This window comes from Sturnus vulgaris, chromosome 11 (assembly GCF_052056855.1).
Source record: "Sturnus vulgaris isolate bStuVul1 chromosome 11, bStuVul1.hap1, whole genome shotgun sequence".
NCBI classification, from domain to species: Eukaryota; Metazoa; Chordata; class Aves; order Passeriformes; family Sturnidae; genus Sturnus; species Sturnus vulgaris.
This window is the reverse complement of record NC_142253.1, coordinates 11,142,275-11,156,067: the sequence shown is the minus strand read 5'-3', so window position 1 is coordinate 11,156,067 and position 13,793 is coordinate 11,142,275. Positions and strand designations below refer to the sequence as shown.

Genomic DNA, 13,793 nt, shown 5'->3' with positions numbered 1-13,793 from the left:
AATGTTCTTTTTTAAATGGCTTTAATTTATTTATTCACCATGCTAATTGGTTGATTGATGGTAATAGCTTCTGAGAAATTAAAAATTAAATGTATTTCCTTATCTAGATTTTTAGTCTGATGATTTTATTACAGTTTTTCTAAAAGCCATAGAGGAAGTGTGCAGAAACGTTCAACTGCTAACAGCAGTTTGTTGGGTTTAGAGGGAAAATTAAAGTACATTATTTTAAAAGCATATTTCATAGCATTTGTGAACAAAACTAGGAAAAAAAATCCCAGTGATTAAAGTTTGTTTTTGTCAGAGAATTCGATAGACCAGATTACTAAGATATATATTGTCTAAACTCCCAGATTGTTCTTATTAAAAGTTCAGATTTATCTTAGAAATAAAAATACCCAATCTGATACCACAGCTCTCACAGAAGCCAAGATAGAACTGTGTGCTGATGAAATGCCACAGCTGTGATAAAAATGAACCATATCCTGTAAATTGCCCTGTTCTCCTCTAACTTGGAACAATTTATAGCATGTTGCTGGTTAACAATGGAGCATTTATATAGTTAATTTTATTTATATGAAACCAGTCCACTACCATGATAATAATCACGTTTCCTTTATGGGTGCATTTCTTCTGATAATTTCTATAATGAGCCTGTTTCACAAAAACACTAACACTTTTAAGGCAAATTTCTCTTTATTGCTCATGAAATTATGAATATTTGTCTTGCACTTTGCTGAACTAACTGGGACACCCCATCATGCAGTGGGACAACCCCTGGGCAGCTCTCAGTATGTCACAAATGGAACGTGTGCCCCCCCATATTTTTGCTGGAATTAAAAGCTTTCTCGGCTGCAAGCCAAGCCTGTTTTCACCTTCTTCATGTAATTAAGTCATAATCCTTTCATTCTGATATCATTATCTGTTGTCATGGTGATTTTTATTATAAAAATGAATGGCTGAGATGTGGGCGAAGACAAGTTTTTCCTGAACTTTGTTAAGCTAATACCAAAGGGAAGAGTATCTGTGATAACTCAACAAATGTGTGATCTTTTAGCACAGTGTATTTTAAAACAACGAGAAGAACTAGGCATCAGAGACAGAAAAGGCACATTTAATGCAAATATACCAGTGTTAAGGAAATATGTGTCGAATTTAATGCTTTAGAACAGTGTCTGCATAACACCAGTCATACAGTACATGCTGGTGCTGCATGAGCAAAGACATTCCTTTCTAAATCCCAACTCTTAGTGATTCACTTATTGGAAAAATAGCTCTTTCTTTAGGAGAAAGTCTGACCAGTTTCCACGTGTGTGTTTATCACAGTCCAGACTTTGAGAACAGCTGCATAACATTCACACTTTACCCTGTTCTGGTGGGTGTGTGCACACAAAGAGTCCATGGGTGAAGCTTTGCTCTGCTTTGCCATGAGCAGGACCATGAGTCACAGTCAGTTCTAGCTGAACTTCAGAGGAGACCTGCATCAGCTCAGGTGAACTCTAGCAGGCATCAGGATGTGGTTTTTATTTTCTGCCACTGAAACACTGCAACTGAGGTCCTGAGCTGAATTCATCTCCTCTGTCACTCTTGCCATGCTTCCAAGCAGAACCTCATTCTCTGCTGCAAAACACATTTGTGTCATTAAATGGTGGCACATCATCATGGTTTGGGAGAGGAGACCCTCCTGCTTGGTGACTCCATGCCCATGGGTGACTCCCCAGCATGGCCACTGCTCTTCTCATCTCCCATCTCTTGAGTTTCTTGAGGCTCCTCAGCCTCTTTTCCTGGAGAGTGAGGCAGCCTCTGGTTTGGCAGCTGGTACCTCACTTTACTCCTCACATGAGTAGTTCTGGTGTGTTCATTCACCCTGTGCATCAGCTGGGTGTGGAGGTGCCTGCAGGCTCAGCCATGGCACCAGCACTGTTCATGGCACAGCTGCCCCCTGCTCCCAGCACATCCTGCCTGGGCAGCTTTGGCATCTCCTGGCTGGGCACAGAGCCCGGGTGCCTTCAAGCCCTCAGGGTGGGTCTGGACCACATTGCAATGGTTGCTCTACAAATTATTTGTTGTCAGAGCCAGTAATGATGTTTTGGTTATCATGTCTGTATAAACAGCGCAAGTTTGGGTACATAGTGACAAAAAAACTCCAGAAATACAGAGTTTAATTATATTATCTATTCTCTCATGACAGTGCAGATACAACTGATTTGGGTTTTTTTTCTTGGGGTTAGTGTTGACTTTTAGAGCAGGCCAAAGGCAATCTGGAGCTTTTCTGTGACCACAGGTCCAGGAGGCAGCACCCTGCAGCCCCTCTGAATTGAAATTTCTTTCTGGTTCTGTCAACTGATTCCCAGGTTGCCTGACAGATAATGGGGCATGCCAGCAACCCGCTGCTTTTCCATTTAAGTAAATGATAAAGTTGTGGTTAAATTAACACTCCAGCAGAGGTAATAAGGACCAACTCAGCAGCTGCCATGATGTATGCAAATTGCAGTTTCACACATTAGGAGCTAGATGTTGCTTAATTTGTAGGTCTTTCTGTCTTTTTATATGAAAGAGCCTCCATCAAGTTCAGGCAATCTTAAAAGGCAAAAGAAACTCCCCGAAGTCAACCACTCACCAGTGCTTCTAACTGCACCTACAGTTCTTATGGGGTTTGCCTCCTGAGCCCCAATAAACAGTCATTACTGAGTTACACTGCACTGCTGGGTGCTTTTAGGCAAAGTATCTGTTGATTTCCAAAGAACAGACAGCCTGATTAAGGAGGTACTGCCAGCCCTTTGGTATAAACAGAAACCTCATTTAATTTGCAGTGGTGCCACAATCCAGAGGCTCAATATCCTTCAGGGCTTTTTCCTCTGGAAATGAAACTGTAACAGAGCAAAAGAAGAACTGTGGCTGTGATAGCTGCCAGTTAATCAGACAGCAGGAACGGGCTGATAAGAGAGCCCTTTTCTCCTTTTAGATCAGGAGAGATGGGAATGGAGATGCAAAGAATGTAACTGGATGGGGGTTTTAGAAAGGTTGGTCTGTACATTAGTTTTAATGCTCCTTAATCTCTCTAAGAAAATTATGGATGTGTTAGAGTCAAAAGATTTCCAAATGGACACCCAAGCTGAAACTCAGTAAAGGAAGTGCATCCTTAGAACAGCAGAACTCGGGGTTATTATGGCCACAGAAAACTAACAGTAACTGATGTCCATCAAGGTGTGTTCTGTGAGAAAAAGAAAAATATTAAAACATTCTGAATAAAATTTTAGCTGGCTCAGAAATGTGCAGCCTCTGTATATATGGCTAAAAATATAGTTGAAGCTCACACAATCTTTACCAGGTTTTATTCAGAAAGGCAGAGATTTCATTCCAAAACAAATCCCATCTACATAATGTAGGGATTTGCCTATCTTTCTTGCTCTTCTGACTTATGCAGTCAGTTCTCAACAGCTATTGCTACAGGTTTTGAACACTTTTGGGGGAGATTCTTCTTCCTCTGCTCTTGTCACCAACCCCTCCATGCTCTTTTCCTGATCCTGGATGTCACCTTCTTAGCCTTCACCTCACCTAGAGATACCTTAATGACCCCTGGCATCCCATTAACAAAGAAGTAACAGGAATCTGCTCTATCTAGTCATTATTTGGCTGCAAGTGTTGAAACAAACTCTCACAGGAAGATGCAAGATGAAAAGCTGCAGTGAATTTGTGGACAATAAACACTCAGGCTATAACCAAAACTTGGTGTCTGAGAGTGATTCCCAGTTCCCAGAAGTGAATGCACAGTCAGGCTGGTTTCCAGCTCCCTGCTGCAGTCAGAGCTGGCAGGTACCTCCTCTCCATTGCTCTTCCTTCTCAAGGAAAGGAAATCCGAGCAGCCAGGTGGGGTGAGAGCTGCAGCCTGCCCTGAGCCGAGCTACTGGAGACAGGGACTGAGGGAAAAGCCCCAGGTGCCTCCATTCTGCTCTTCAGATGTGGTCTTGCCAAACTTCGTGTTCAGAACACCAAGGAAGATTGCAATTCTGTCTGCTCCAACTCTGTCACTCAGTGCAAGCCCCTGTCACTCTCCTTGGTCTTTGTCTCTCATTGCTGAACCTGGATAATGATGATTTCCTAGCAGTCTGAGGGATTCATTAGCATTTACTAAGCTGGAGGGCCCATCTGCCAATTGTGCAAATACATGTTTGTGTATTCCAATAAATTCTGCATTTTGCTGCAACCTGGGACACAATGGAACCACAAAAAAAAATAAATTAAAAATTAGAAAAAAAGCATTGTTCTTCTGACAAGCAGAGGCAATAACTCTGGGACACAGAGTACTCCCATCATGGGCATGAGGCATTTGTCCCTAAAGTCGTATGAAGATGGTTGATGTTGGTTCATACATGTCCAGTCCTGAGTGCTGAGATGGAGGAGGTTCTTCTCTCCCATTCCCATGCTGTCCCAAAGGTGACTGGGATTTGTAACGTGGTGCTGAAGCTCCAAGCCACATGATGAAACACTGTACCAGAGACACACAGAGAGCCTGGACTGTCTGTCCAGCCCTGGGTGCCAGGGTGACTGGGAGGCAGATGGTCACAGCAGGAGCATGAAGGAAGGACCAGCAGCAGGGCTTTACCCTCACAGCCCTCAGTAAATGGTGACATCCTGAAGGCTGGGCACCAGATATCCTCCTTCACCCTGTGATCTGAGTCACCAGGCTGCAGCTTTGTGAGTTCACCTCTGAGGGTTCTCGTGAATTAGGAGGTAAAAACTTGGAAAGGTCTGCAATATCACCATCCTTTTAATTGCCCACCTACAGTTGCCATAAACATGCAGCTGATTTTGCTCAAACCTTGCAGATGACCATAGTGGTTTATCCTAGAGCAGCATAGAAAATAAACAGGAATTAAGAGCTTTCAAAAAAAAGTGAAATTTCTTCTATTTCTGTTCAGGAAAAAAAAAAAGAAAGAAAAAAAAAACAGATGAAGAAATGTAGCATCTTCCAAGCTACATCCCATGTGGCAATCCTCCAAACCTCTTTCCATATGTTCCTAAGTGTTGAAAGCCCAAATGTTCCCTATCTTGCTGCCAAATTCTCTGCATCAATCCAAATGGCTCTTACAATACAGTTGAATATTGTCTAGTGAAAAAAAATCCCCATAGATAGATTGATAATTAAAAATATATTTGATCATCAGATAGATATGAATGGCCAAGGGGTGCTGTGCTGAATGAATCATTCATGCTCACATATTTCAAAGCAGAAGGATATCTTTCTGATCTTAATGGAGTTGCCCCAGAAATCCTTAATTGTTACAGAACATATTGCTGGAGAGATTTGAAACTGGGCACAGAGGAGGAGGCAGATGAGCCACAGCAGAGATGTGCACTGCCGGGTGCAGTCTGGGGAGCGTGTCTGGCTGGCTGCAGGGAGGCTTTGGGCTCCAACAGGCAGCAGTGCATTGGTCCCAGCCCTGTCTCATTTCAGACTCAGCCCCACAAAACTCAGGGCTAGGAATTTCACCCTTGTTTTATACCAAATTACTGCTGTAATCCCATCCCTGCAAGTGCTAGGCAGAGGTCTTGGGATGGGACTGAGGCTACACGTGTTGGTCAGTGCTTCTTGTACATGTTTCAAAGCATGGGAGGGGAAGAGAGACTCTCCAGCTTAGGAGCTGAATGTTGCAGCCTCTCATCTGCTGAACTCTTCCTCAAAAAAAGGTCTAGGAATGATGGAGCTTCATGTAGATGTCTCCATCCAGGAGCTGTCCTTCCTCTTGTGTCTGAAAGTGTAGCATCTCCAAACCTTAGTTTCCATTTAAAAACTTACTGTAACTCCAGGGAAGGCTCAGTAATGTACCCAAAAAAGTCAGCAAGTGAAAATAAACACGTGCTGGTGTCAGAGCACAGTAGTGTGGGCTGGAAGGTTCCCATCTGCAGGAGCTCAGGAATCCCCTCCAGTGGGTCTGCAACAGGAATATGAATATTATTCATATTGAACATCCTACATGAACAGGAATATGAGCTGATGTCATGAGTCCACAGCAGGTGCAGATGCCACTGACTCCACAGCACAAACAAAACCAGGGATACCTTTGCTACATGAGAGTCACGACTGTAGCCCAGATACAATGGATATCTTGTGTTGGAGGAAACAGGACGAGGTTTGGAGGGTGAACTCTCAGATACTGCAACTTTGGATGTTATTAACAGTGCATACTACTAATTTACAATAAGATCAGATGATGGGTGTCGATGGCCTTGGGGATTGAAGAGACATCTCGAAAGCATATGAGGCTCTGGTAACCATCCCTTTGTGTCCTGAGATTTTCCAAGAATCATTGCCATCTTATATAGGAGATACTTTGGGATGCTTTGTCCTGTTTTTCACTGCAATGCTTCTCATTTGACTTCTCCTTTCCATGTACCCCTGGGTCAATTACCACATGCATTAATTCAGCCTAGGAGAAAAACCAGTGAGTGCATTTTCCTGCGCTAGAGGTACAAAGTAATTGTAGCAGACACCACAAAAATTAAATAACTGACAGGGAACAATTATGAACCAGATGCAAACAGTAATGAGTCTGGTGCTCACTGCAGAATAGGTCATACAGAATATGTGATTTCATGGTATTAGGGCACAATACTGAGCACATTGGGCCTTAGTCCTGTTGGTCACCTGGTGCTACCACAGCAAGAGAACCCTCCCAGGAGCTAGCAGTGGATTTGGGATAAGGTTTCTGCAAGACATTAAGATCCTGCCTAACACCTATACCAGGATGGCAGAGTATCTGCTACAGTTCTTTTGTTGTTCCATAGCACATTTATTTTTTTCTGCAATGTGTATTTCACACTAGAGATATTTTTTATTTTCTCTGGTATTATTCTCATTTTCATCAGTGTGAGCAAGAGCAGGATCAGGCCTCCAGTTAAATAACTAATGCAGCTGTTTTGCTGAACCAGCTTCCTGGCTGGGAAATGAATCTAGTCAGCTGTGGATCACAAACCCCAGTAATAGAGATTTCAAAGATTTCATACTTTTTTTCCTTAATTTTTGAAGTTACTTTTCTTACAAAATCTGTTAGGCAGATGTTAGGAAGTAATTACTGTACATGAATCAGAAAGAAAATGCACTTCTTACATTGAACATGAGTGGACTGAGTAAAGAAATTGATGATAGATGAAAAAAGCTAAAATATATCTGAGTGAAATACGCCAGAATTTGCCTCAGGATTATAAGGAAGAAGGAGCACAAGGCAAGTTCTTCTCTTCTTTCAGCCACGTGTTCATTGTCTTTCCAAAGCAAGCAGCCCACTGCTTTTTTTATCAACTGCAGAACCATTGAGAGAAATTGGCCCTGGCTGGGCAGGGAGAGTCCCCATCAACACCTAACATCTAATTGCTTTCCAGGCAATTGCATCAGTATCCAGTGTGGTGGACAGAACACAAACATCACAAAACTAAAATACTCTCAAGTATCCTAAAGAATCCTTAGATCATGGAGCACACAGATAGGACTGATCATATCAGTTAAACTCTTGTCTCCATGTACAGATTTATTGTAAGTTTAATGTAAAAATACAAACAATCTTCAAATGATGGTGTCAGGAGTAATAAAACCAGAACAATAGGATAGAAAGCAGAACTGGAGGGAAAGAATGCAATTGTCCAGGCTGTGGTTTTGTCCAGGCCACAATATCCCATATATTTACAAACCTGGGCAATCTTCTGTGGCTGAAAAAGTTGCTGCTTTCAGTGTAGCAGTGCTCTGCTAGACAGCTTTTGAGATGAGGTGGGAGTTAGTAACGGTATAATTGGGTAAACAAAATCAGAAAATCCATTAAGAATGGATTCTGCCCTCAGCTTGCCTCCAGCATTGAGCCCTACTTTTCTCTGCCCTGGTTTCTCCTGTGTAAAATACAAAAATCATTCTTCCTTTCTGAAGTACTTTAAAATCCCAGGTTCAAAGTACTACATTAGAGTTAAATAAAATACCTCCACAACTGATAATAGACACACAACTGTGTGTCTTTTTCCATCACTAGCAGTTAATGCCCTTCAGAGATGGGGTTTCTGTAATTACCTTTATGTCACAGTGTGGCTGGAGCAACTGAGGCTGTAATCAAGGAAATTATTCACCTGTGCCGTGAAAGCTGCCTTAAGATGCTTTTTAGGGACATAAAACAGACCTTCAGATTGTGCTTATTGTCACACATAATTTCATTCAAAATACAAATTTCACATCAGTAACTACAGCCTTCTAAATTCCATCCCAGAGTCTATAACCTATAAACACCATAAACAGAAATGTTACAAAGGAAGCCTTTAAAATTACAAACCAGACAGAATGTTTAATATTTGAAGTCTAATTTACAATATAAAACCTAATTTTGAGAAATGCTATGAAAGCATCGGGGTTGGGTGCATTTTAGAACAGCATTTGTCACAAAAAAGAGCTTGAACATTTGGGTTGCCAAGGCAGAAACAAGCACCACAGACTCATTTTACCCTTATGGGGATTCATCAAGGTTGTGCAGTGCAGCTGTTGTCTTAGTAAAAGAAAGTATCGGCCCCTGGCTGAAGGAAACAGAAACATAATTATGTTATGATGAGCTGAAAAACGTGCAAAGAAAATTGGAATGCAAAGCGTGATAAATGATGCTTTGTCAATTGCAAAGCGGCAAGAAAAGCATGTGGCACAATAACAACCCTTCCCCAGTCAATGCTTCCAGTTCAGCTACCAAAATAAAGCACCACTCTAACCATGGCAGGCTAGTGCTGGCTTTTGGCTGTAGCATTTAGCCCTGGTGCAATAATGCTGGGTTTGTAGAATGGATTATACAGTCAACCTTAGGAATAAAAATGAGAAAAGAAATGGTCAGGTACTCCTCAAAATTGAGATCATAATTCCTGCTGGTGAAAATTCATAGTGTCATCTTACTCTGATTTTTATACATATTAAAATGCAAAGGTTTAGACCTTCTTCTTCCAGTTCCTTTTGATTATGTTTTCTGCCCCCAAAACCCTTTTTCTGCCAAGATGAACAACATTTTATGAACATTACTATGGCCATATGCAAGGAAATGCCATTCTGTAAAAAAATTCTTGAAGCTGTCTGTGCTCACATTGACAAGGGCAGGATTTCCCTTCAGGTAAATCACTGAAGTTCATTCTTGTGATGTGAATAAATCCAGAGGGAAAATTGGCCTAATTATATACCAGCACAGGAAACTTTTATTTAGAAATTGCAAAGATAAAAAGGGACAAATGCCTAAAGAAAACCTCTAGATAAAGGGCAGAATGAATAAAAACGACCCAAACCAAGCCAGCTGAGGGTTTTTTGGTAGCTGCCCTTGTCCAGCAGAGCTGAGGCTGTGCCCTCTAGTGCCAGCCACCCGCAGAACTGAGCTGAGACACCACTGCTGAGCCTGTGCCCTTCCAGAGCTCTGTAAAAACCTATTCATTCCCAAGGCAGAGCTATTCTCACGCAAAAAGGCTGCTAGAATAACTCCATCAACCGCCCTCTTATGGAAAAAAGCTCTAGGGCAGAATTTCCACGCTCATTTTGAATTTCCTGCCTTTGGAAGATGCCTTCCTTTTCATACTAAGAATGTCTCAGATTCTGGTATTAATAACTTCGTGGGGTTTTTAATAAAAAAAAACCCAAACAAAAAACCAAATGAACCACCCAACAAATTATGTATTCTTTCTGTAATTTAAAAACAACCAGTTTTGAAATTAGCATCTATGTAGGATAGATAATCTTCTATACACCAGTTCAAAAGGCTGAAACTGATATTCAATTCCGGTATTTTTAAGTGTGTATTTTTTCCCTGTTAAATAAGGACCACAGGCAAGATACTAATCACTCACACAGCTACTGTTTGCAAGTCACAGACTTTTCATGACAGCATGATTAGCAAGTTTTTATTACCCACAAAAAAATTAGGACTATTTTTACCCCTGATTATTTTTATTTACATGGTAAAATTACTTTATTATTTGACTGTAGTTTACATCTAGGTGTATTAAACCACTTGTAGCTTAATCTAATAATTTTATTCCTACTGATTGGGGAAGGTGAGGTTACTGAGGGACAACAAATCAGTGGAAGCCTGCAAACAATTTCTGTGATACTCATGTATTCCCTGTGCTTACCCTTCAACATTTCTCCATTTCACACTAATTTGTGAGTAGGTCCATGGGGCTGTTGAATTTTGCAGAACCATCTTGAGCTACTTATAATTCCTCCTGCCATTGCTAAGATTAACCTGATCAATACAATATTTTCCTCTAGTATTTTCTTCCTCAATCAGTTTGCCTGACATCAAGCTCCTTTTTCGGCTGCAAGACATTAAAATAGATATTTTACAGGAAAATGAGAGCAGTACAACCCAGCCCCCACTCCTGCCTCATCCTCATACATGTCTTATTCAGGAACACCAACAGGAAAGCAAAGGTAGATTACAGAAATAAATAAAGGTGAATGACTGGACTCTGTCTAGGGATTAAAAAAAAAAAAAAAAGCAAAAAAAAAAGAAACCTAAAACAAAGAGAAGGGCAAATCCAAATTAATTACTCTAAACTGACAGCTTTAGCAACATTGGTTTCTTTGCTTTTCACTTGATTTCAATTCTTCCTCTTCATGCTTCATTTCCCATCATTTCCCACACGATCTCATGCTTGTGCTGTCTGTTGCTCTCTCCAGCTGCTCCCTGACTACTATAACTTCCAGCATTTTTCTGGTTTTGCAGCAGATTCTTCCATAACCACATACTCCTAATATATTTTATTATTCTGTCCTCCTCCTATGACATTTTTTCCTCCTTCCTCCATCAGCAAAAGTTCACTTTGTGGTCCTGGTGAGCGGAATCCCAAGTGGTTTAGCACACACAGCCTATCAAATCTACTTCTCAAACAAAACCACTGCTTTAAAGTTTAGGAACATGGTGTCATCAACAGGAGCAGAAGGATCTCATACAGTCTATTTACCTTTCCATGCCAACAGGATGGGATCCACTAAAAATTCATTTTGGGACAAAAGCCTAGCTGCAAAGAAAGTCCTTGCTCCTTGTCTACTTACCCTACTATCAGAGCTACACACCAGCCTGCTGTGCTCTCTCCCATCATCCTTCTTCTCTCTTCTCTTCTCTTCTCTTCTCTTCTCTTCTCTTCTCTTCTCTTCTCTTCTCTTCTCTTCTCTTCTCTTCTCTTCTCTTCTCTTCTCTTCTCTTCTCTTCTCTTCTCTTCTCTTCTCTTCTCTTCTCTCCTCTCCTCTCCTCTCCTCTCCTCTCCTCTCCTCTCCTCTCCTCTCCTCTCCTCTCCTCTCCTCTCCTTGCTGTGATAACAAGTTTCATTACATGTATTTACTGTCATTCCAGCAATTGATCCTTTTCCTAAAATTTGCCTCATCTGTAAGTGTACCCCTTTTCTCTGTATTCCTGTGCATACCTTGGGAGTCAATGGAGACACATTAAGCAGGGCTCAGTCTTTAATAAACCAAACATCCTTTCCTACAAGGATTGAGTAATTGCTGAGTTAGTGTAAAGATTCACTAAGTGCGAATCTATTTTTTATTAGAAGTTGATTTAGCTTAAACTCTATTTCTGAAATGTATTTCACTCTACCAAGACAAGAGAAGATGTTACAAACTCATAAATACTGCATGCTCAGGCATCTCTTTGATTTCTCCCAGGGAGCCAGTATGCAGCAATTGCTCTGCTGAAGCCTGGTGTATAGTCTAGGTATCAGGTACATGAATTCTCCAGGCCCAATCCAGTTTTCTCTGATGTCTTTTCATTCACAGCTTAAACTCTGCAAAATAATAAGGCAACAAGTCAGCAGTTGCTCCTCATTCATTTTTATATTGTTAACACTGAGATGGGGAAGTGTGTATTACCCATGGGAAGAAATGTCCTCAGATTCCTAGGGTCTTAGGGAAGCTGGTGAGAAGGGAAGGAGCTGTTGGTTGATTCTTCATTCCAGTGCTGTGGTGAGGATCTGGGCCTGTAGAGAAGGCAGGCTGTACCACAGCTATGCTGTCTCCAATTTTAGCTACACCGAGGTTAACAGGGTATCAAGGGAATCATATATCTGCACTGACCAGGGCAGGCTCTCAAAGCCAGGATCTCGCCCTTGTGTCCCAACAAAGGTCGTTTTCCTTGAGATGCTATTTTTATCCAGAAGTTTAAAAGGAGTTTTTTCCTAAACTCCCTCCACCCCTCTGTGGCCCTGGGAACTCTGATATTCCCAGCACCACAGCAGGAGAGGAGCATGTTCCTGGCATCAGATTTCATGGATGGCTGTAGGGAAGCAGTGAAGTGTTCCTGGCACATAAACCCTGAGCGGGGGAAGACGCTTCTTTCCTTCTTTCTTTTCTTCTTAATCCAGTTATTATCTGATCTGTATCATTTAAATAATTATATATGTCCTTGCTTCTACCAACTCTGGAGCTGGCTTGTGATAGCTCTTTAATTCCACCCATTCATGCTTAGATAGTAACTGGCCTAGCAAATGGTACAGCTCCAGGTACAGCTCCCAAGGCTCTGCTTAAGAGCCATCTGACCTAAATTTCACTCATTATAAACAACCATAAATGTTGGTTTTGTTTATTTTTTCTCAAACAACAGCCGTTACAGGAACATGTAATTTTGCTTTTGCCATTTATAACTAACACCCCCCCTTAGGCATTTAATATAAATGACACTGAAAGATTAATAAAATAAAATCTGGTTTTAATTTCTTTTTTATACGGCTCATCTCTGAGGTTTTGCATTTATTGCTATTAGTGTTAGCATGTATTTCTTTCCTTTCCTCAGCCTTTGTTCACAGATTTGCACTTGATGAACATACTGCCTCTCTTTAAAAATAAGGTTAATAACTGCCTCTTCTTAGAAAGGCTTGAGACGTCTAAGTATATGTAGGCATGTAGAAATGAAAGGAGCTGATGAAATGTAAAAGGCATGAATCTGTGCTCAATAAATCCCAAGCACTTAGCAGTATTAAATGACAAAATTCTGTATTGGGATGCCTTAAAGCTGGGGAGCTATTTTGGCTTCAGGGAACCTTGCTGTGACAATTTTTATAAGCAAGTATCATGTACCACCAAATAAATCTCACATTACCGAGTAGCAGCACATGTATTGCATATAATCTATAGCGATACAATGATTTATGTGAGTATAAATCATATGCTGTGTTTATAAATGGCCTTTACCCTGAATGAGGGTGCAAAGCGTGGGCACTTCCCTGAAGTAGTATCTGAGCCGGTATGGCTTCAAAGCCTGAAGAGATGCACATGAAACACCAACAGGCGAAGTTTGGTGTTGGGATCCCAAGGAGCTGTCCGGACCGGGATGCCCGGGAAGCAGCACGGCTCCACCATGTCCTCTCTCTGAAATTCTCTCTGAAATTCTGAGCGAGCCGCCGCCCCCGGGGTGTCTCCGCTGTCCCCCAGCCCGGCCGCTCCTACAGCCGGGTGCCGGGGCCGGGGGCTGCGGGGGCTCCCCCGAGCGCGGCGGCCACAGGAGCCCGGCGGGGGAGGGCACCGGGGGAAGGGGGGCGGCCCGGGGGCACCGCGGGGCTCCCCCGCTGCCCGCCCGGCCCAGCCCAGCCGAGGGGGCGGCAGCACCGCCCGCCCCTCCATCCATCTTTTCATCCGTCCATGCGTGCGTGCATCCTCCATCCACCCAGCCGCCCACCCACCGCCCTTCCGCCGCCGTGTCCCTGCTCTCCTGGAGCAGCCCGTGCGCACCGTGCGGTGGAGCCACCGCGCTTCGGCTCCGCGCCCGGCCGCGGCAGGAGGATGCGTGTGCGGGGCTGGCGAC

The 13,793-nt window shown here is 42.4% G+C and overlaps 1 long non-coding RNA gene across 1 annotated transcript; it reads right to left on the bottom strand.

Moving 5' to 3' along the window:
• Positions 1 to 1,090: 1,090 nt before the first annotated feature.
• Positions 1,091 to 13,428, bottom strand: LOC148222487 (uncharacterized). The gene is made up of 2 exons (XR_015806051.1): positions 5,798 to 13,428; positions 1,091 to 4,845 (listed from the first exon to the last, which is right to left on the bottom strand). It is a non-coding gene; the product is annotated as an uncharacterized LOC148222487 (long non-coding RNA).
• Positions 13,429 to 13,793: the final 365 nt, after the last annotated feature.